At 36.1% G+C, this 6,000-nt stretch overlaps 1 protein-coding gene across 1 annotated transcript in view; it reads left to right on the top strand.

The window, feature by feature from the left end:
* Positions 1–317: 317 nt before the first annotated feature.
* The window catches only part of PER2 (period circadian regulator 2), a 39,657-nt gene continuing 33,974 nt past the window's right edge, over positions 318–6,000 (top strand). Inside the window, exon 1 of the mRNA XM_086467651.1 lies at positions 318–336. The gene's annotated coding sequence lies outside the window, so the exon portion shown is untranslated. The remainder of the gene's footprint in view (positions 337–6,000) is intronic.

Raw genomic sequence — 6,000 nt, 5'->3', positions numbered from 1 at the left:
ATCAAAAGTGTTTAAAATGCAAGCTTGTACCAGATTCCTGTGCTGGATGACAGTTTCATGTTTAACCAACGTTTATCTGCATAGGCATGGCATAACTGAGCATCTCTCTGGTATCTGTTTGAAGAGGACACTGTTGGGGGGCCCAGGTATTTCTTTTATATTTTATAGTTATAGAGGTGTCCGGACTCTGTAATGGTCAAAGATTTCCAGTAGAAGAGGATGAGACAAGAATTAAATGCATGTGGCAGACTCTGGACCTAGGCACTTCATACTTTTGATGCTAGCTGGGAGGGAGCTTGATAAGCACTTTTACCAACTTTTCGTAGAAAAAAACAGGTAAGAAACATGCATAATTGTTATGACTCGTGTTAGTAGAAAGATGCTTCCTCTCCCACCCCCCTAGAGCTTATGCAGAAAATACATTGTTCTGTGTTTGTTTTATCTTAGAACTATGATTTTGGTCATATATATACTAACTCGGAACCCTTTTTTGGATATGAACTGGGACTTAGCTTATTTGAAGCTATAACATTTTTAGCCTAAAACTGTACTTCCTAAATTCAGGTTTGAGTTTCTTCACTGAGGAAACAACCTGATTGGAAGCATCCTTACTATGGATGCAAGGGCCCTGCCTGGTGCCTATGCTGACCCATTCCTGTATAGGTGCTGCTATAAATTCAGGATGGCAGTTGGATGGTTCTGGACCAAGGCTGTATCTTGATCAGTTCTGCTGTTGTAAAGTGGCAGCTGTAAGCAGTGGTTAATTAGGATCACCTTTATAAAGATATTACTGACTTTTATTTAAATAACAGCCCTGTGTTTGGGATTCTTTTGAACTGAAAGGTGAATCCTTATCACCAAATTGGGAGGTGAATTCTGTAAAATTCAGATGGAAGCACTCATGATATTCTAGATGGTGATAATTTCATTGACGTAAGTAGAAAATCAACTTACATCTCATTCCTTGTTAAGAAAAATAGTGAAACTTGTTTATGATGACTTACAGTGAGATGAGGAATCTATTCAGAAAATAAAGCTTTTTTTTTAATTCGTAAAGTCTTGCAGGAAATTGTTAAGCATCTTTGGTTATTTTTTCTTATAGTGAGTTCTGAGAATACTGCCTTTCCCCCCCCCCCACACACACTTCCTAGAAAGTATCCTAGTGAAGGTATTCTGTTAATTGTTCTGTCTCTTGACTCAAAAAAGTGAAGCTCTCAATCTTATTGCTGGTGAAGTTGTATGGTTAGACAAGTCACTTCTTGGATTATTGTTTGTTTTTCAACAATTTTTCCTAGCGTTTTACTACTACCAAACATTGAATTATTGTCTAATTGCACAGGGAGAATGCATTCATTGTAGATGTTAGTTTTCAATTTTCTCTAAAATTGCATTGCTAGTTATTTATCATACAAATGAGAACTTTTACCATTTTGCAAAGCTATCATCCAGAAGACACATGGAAACTCTTCTTGTTGATAAGATCTTCAGTAAAATTGAATCCTGACCATTAGGAGTCACATGTCTAAAGTATAGTCATAAATGGTGGTGTGCCTCTTGCTTCATTAGGAATACTGCGAAGTTCATGTTAGTTGCAAATTTAGACTCAAACCTTCAGAACAAATTTTCTTACTCAGTTTTTGAATGAGATAATTTTGACTCTGGATTTTTAGTTTTTAATTTTTTAAATGCCAGTACCAGCCATGATATTTTTTGTGGGAAATGAAATCTGGGAAAATCTGTTCCCTGAATTTAACCAGATCTCTGCTGAAACAAGATTTTTTGAGTTTAAATGCCATAGTTGCAAAAGAAATTTGCCTCCTTGGTCTTCTATGCTCTGTCTTAAGAGGGCTTTTCAAAAGCATAAACCCATTATTTCTTTGAGCATTTGTCCTTACATATTTTGGTGTGTTTTTCTGACATCACTGAAGTTTAGGCTGTTTCCATTGTCTTGCTGCAGCATAAAGGAGCTACTGTAGCTAAAGAATAATCAGAAGACATTTTCTGCACATCTAATCTGGCATATTAATGCCTATATTTTTCCTTGGTGCTCAGTGGAATTATGTTGCATTTTTCATACACTGCATCAGGTTCTTAGGCCAGAGTGGCTTTGGGAGGTTTGCTCTGTCCGGAAGAGTAGAATGTCTTTTGTAAGTTTAGAAAGATGGAGCAGAAAATAAAAATTAAAAAAAAAAAAAGACAACATATTTCTCTCAAGTTCAAACCTAAAAGAGCTCTTCCTCTGTTTCCATGTGAGTGTCTGTGCTTGCTTACTGAACTTGATGTGTGATGCAATTACATTCCTCCAGCGGTGGTAATGGGAGAGAACCTCAGTCTGGGAAAGCATGCTAGCTTTTACCTTTTCATTCTTGTTTGGTTATTGATTGGAAATTTATTCAAGCATGTAAGTGGGATGAATATGTGCAATTTATTATGGCATTTTGACTGAGATTAGTTTCAATGCTAAATAATCTCTCTGGTGTGACTGACCCTCTGCTGCTGAAGTGTTTGCATGGTGCTTGCGTATGCATGCAGATGTTCCACTTAAGGTCTTCCTCTGTCTGAGAGTAAAGTCTAGCCAGATGCATCAGTTCTTATCTAAAAAGTTACAAGCATAGAGTGTGGTGTAGGGTAATTGCCAGTCTGTTCTTTTTCACACAGTTATTCCAATCTCTTCTTAGAAAATATCTCCAAATTTATGGCATATTTTACCGTTGCTGCTTTGGAGAACCTTGACTTTTTTTATTTATTATACAAGCTCTTGTTTTAGAAACACCCTTCTTCCTTCTTTCACCAGAAGCTCTTGGAAGTCTATCATAATGCTTTTCATGTTCCTTCCTATTTATTCTTCCTGTATTCCTTACTCTGGTATGTGCCTCTGGCACTGAGGCTTTTGAGATTTTGAAACAGAAGAAATTTTGTGCAAGACTGACTTCCAGTGACACTAATCTTACAATCCTGCCTAAGAACACCATTCCACCTGAAGGAGTTGAGACAATTATTCTCAAAAGATACCTTTAAAAAGGTCGAACTTGTATCTTCTCCATTACTGCGATACTAATTTCTGTTTCTGGCACCGTTATTCTTGGGCTCACTGATTGTAATTACTGTGATGTTGTTATGTAGGAACTACATATACTTTGGGCAAAGCTGTAGAAGCTCCAGCATGTTGTTAATTAGATACAAGTAACACAACTTGAGTGTTTCCTGACACAAGTTTCTGCCAGGTATCAAGAGGAAGAAGAATCACATGGTGTGTCCTATAGGCCAGTACCTACCTAGTTCTCTGGTGATTCTCTTAATCTGAATTTGTTGCTTAAAGTAAAAATAATTTTAGAAATCTTGACTGTCATTGAATTATTCAACTCTTGTTCAAGGAGGCACAGGGAATTAATCAAAAGTTATTGGACAGCTTATATATATATTTTGGGAACAATTCTCTCCCACCTAAGGAAGCATTACTGAAGTTGCCTACAAATACCTGGCAGAAGCTAGCCTAGGTGTCAGGGAAAGAAGAGAGGAGAAGAGACGATAAATGATACCTGGAAGTGGAAAACATTACTCGTCAGTGGTTTAACAGCTCAATTTCAAACTGTAATACCATAAATGCTAGCTATGGCACTATTCCATTGACTTTTAAACTTCCAAAGATTACAGAAAAGACTTTGGGGAAATAATTTTCCAAGGAAAGTTTGTTCCAAAGAATTTTTGTGGAACACTCCTGAGGCTGAAAATACTATGGCATAATAATACTCTTTGGCTTCAGAATTCAGAAGAGGTTTCTCACGCTTAAAGACTGAAATACAAAATGTTTGCATTCAGAGTAGGAAAGCTAAGGTACAATCATTGCTCTTCCCGTAAATAGCACAGTTTTCCTGGTGTATGCATTACTGTAATGTTTGGCTAATTATCTTTAGAGAATTTAGGGCTATGCTAAGAGTCTGTCTTCTGGCAGTTCATGCTTATGAATCTATCAATAGTGATAGTTTTCATAGAACGGTTTATTTTCTTTAAGGGGTTTAAATATAGCAGCCCAAAGTTGTTTGGGTTTTTTTGAGAACTTTTTTTCCCTTACCTCTAAAGAAATCATGTAACATAGTTTAGTAGCAGACAGCGTTGTTTTGGTTATGGTGGTATATTTTTCTCTTGCATATAAAACTCGTTCAAAGTAGCATTTGTGTAAGAAAAACAGGCAGAAACCCCTGCCTTGGGCACAGAATATAGTATGAGGAATGTTCGACCTTGCCTTAAATTCCTACATGTCAGACCTCCTTTTCAGATGATTCTGTGGCTGTCCTTTTTTCCAAAAGCTTAGTTTAAATCACAGTGGGTTTAATTTCTGTAATTTTGATGTGCATAAGGCATTTATTTGAAGTCATCAAAATGCTCTAGATAATCTCCAAAGTTACCTTTAACCTTCACAGAGAAGGTAAAAAGCCATCTCATTGCTAGCTGAGTAGTTTGCTGGAGTACCTTTACTCACTGAATCCTCTGTGGAACTTTGCAACCTCAGTGCCCTCTGAGAAATAATAGTACAGATGACGCATGAGAAATGGTTTCAAGAGTGGGTTCAGTTATTTAACCATGCAGATGCTCTTATTTCTGCAATACTTGAAGTAGTGGTAAGAGCATTTCCTGGGTGAGAATGGATTAACACATTTATAAAATGCTTCTTATCTTTAGAGTAACAGGAGGTTTGTCTCATGTGCTGTCCACATACATATTCCTAGTGCCACCTTCTAGATTCACTCTCCTGAGCCCTTTGTTTTTGGTCACTCTCAGACAAAATGTTTTGTGGATAGCCCTGCATTGTTAAGCACAGGCCATGACACTGCAGATAGTAGCATGAGTACCACTAACCTGTCAGGCTCATTAGGAACATGTGTGGTGAGAGTGGACTATGTACAGGGACAGAACTTCATTAAGACATCTAGCTAAGTAAGGCAAGTGAAAGTGTGAGCTCTGTCTACCAGAGAGATGAAATCAGAGATGGACAGATTTCTGATCTAGTTAATCATTGGCCACCAGAGTATGTGCTATTGTGAAATAATACTAGAGTTTCTTCTAAGAGTAAATACTCTTTTATTGCATGTTCCAGTTATGTAATTTTTAAGCCTAAAGTGGCTTTCTTAGTCCAGAAAAAACTGTTAGAGCTACTAAAGTGTAATTTACTACCTGTCTACTCCTGTTTAATACAACAGCATAATAGGATGTCTGTTTAGTCTGGTTTAGAGTACCTGAAGTAAATGCAAGCAGAAGCAAAATATCAGTATGTATTACTCTACTCAAAGGGGGTTTTTTTATTACTACCTGTAATGAAGTATTAGTAAATAATCTCGTGTAAAAAAAAAAAAAAAAAAAAAAAAAGTTTATATATGTGTACCATTACTGATAGATTAGATGAATGTTCTTAAACTACACTTACTCTTTCAAATGAAAACAGATATCTTGCATATTACTTTGGTCAAACAAGGAGACGAGTAGTATTTTCTTCTGAAAACTCAAAAATAAATGTAAAATGTCTGGAAAAGCAGCAATTAGGAGGGTAAGAAAATAGTTTCAATGTTTTTGGGGGGTGGGAGGGGAGTTGAAACAGTTTTGCATGAATATTAAATTAAAGTTTTCTGTAAAAGGCTTTCTAACAATATATTTATTTATTTACTTAGGTTTAAGGAAGTTGCTGCAGTTAATGTTAGCAAAACTTAGTTGCAGATTTTTTCATTGCCTTTGTTATTCCAGTCAGAGGTTTATTAGTCAACAATTGTAATCTTGAATTTTTTTAAAGAAAGAAAGAGGAAGGAAAGGTTCTGTTGTTTTTAAAACAACCCCTTTTTTTCCTGATAATAAATTACATTTTTTAGAGAATCTTAGTTTATGGTTTTGCATTATAGTTGTGTCTGGGTTGCTGAAATAGGCAAAGAAATGAGTCAGATTAAATGTCTTTATGAATAAAGTTGAACTGCTTTCTAGTGCTTCTTCTTTGATGGCTCTTCAATATTAGTC

This window comes from Leptosomus discolor, chromosome 7, assembly GCF_034619465.1.
Source record: "Leptosomus discolor isolate bLepDis1 chromosome 7, bLepDis1.hap2, whole genome shotgun sequence".
NCBI lineage: Eukaryota > Metazoa > Chordata > Aves > Leptosomiformes > Leptosomidae > Leptosomus > Leptosomus discolor.
Note: the sequence above shows the minus strand (reverse complement) of the source record. Positions and strands in the feature narration are given on the sequence as shown.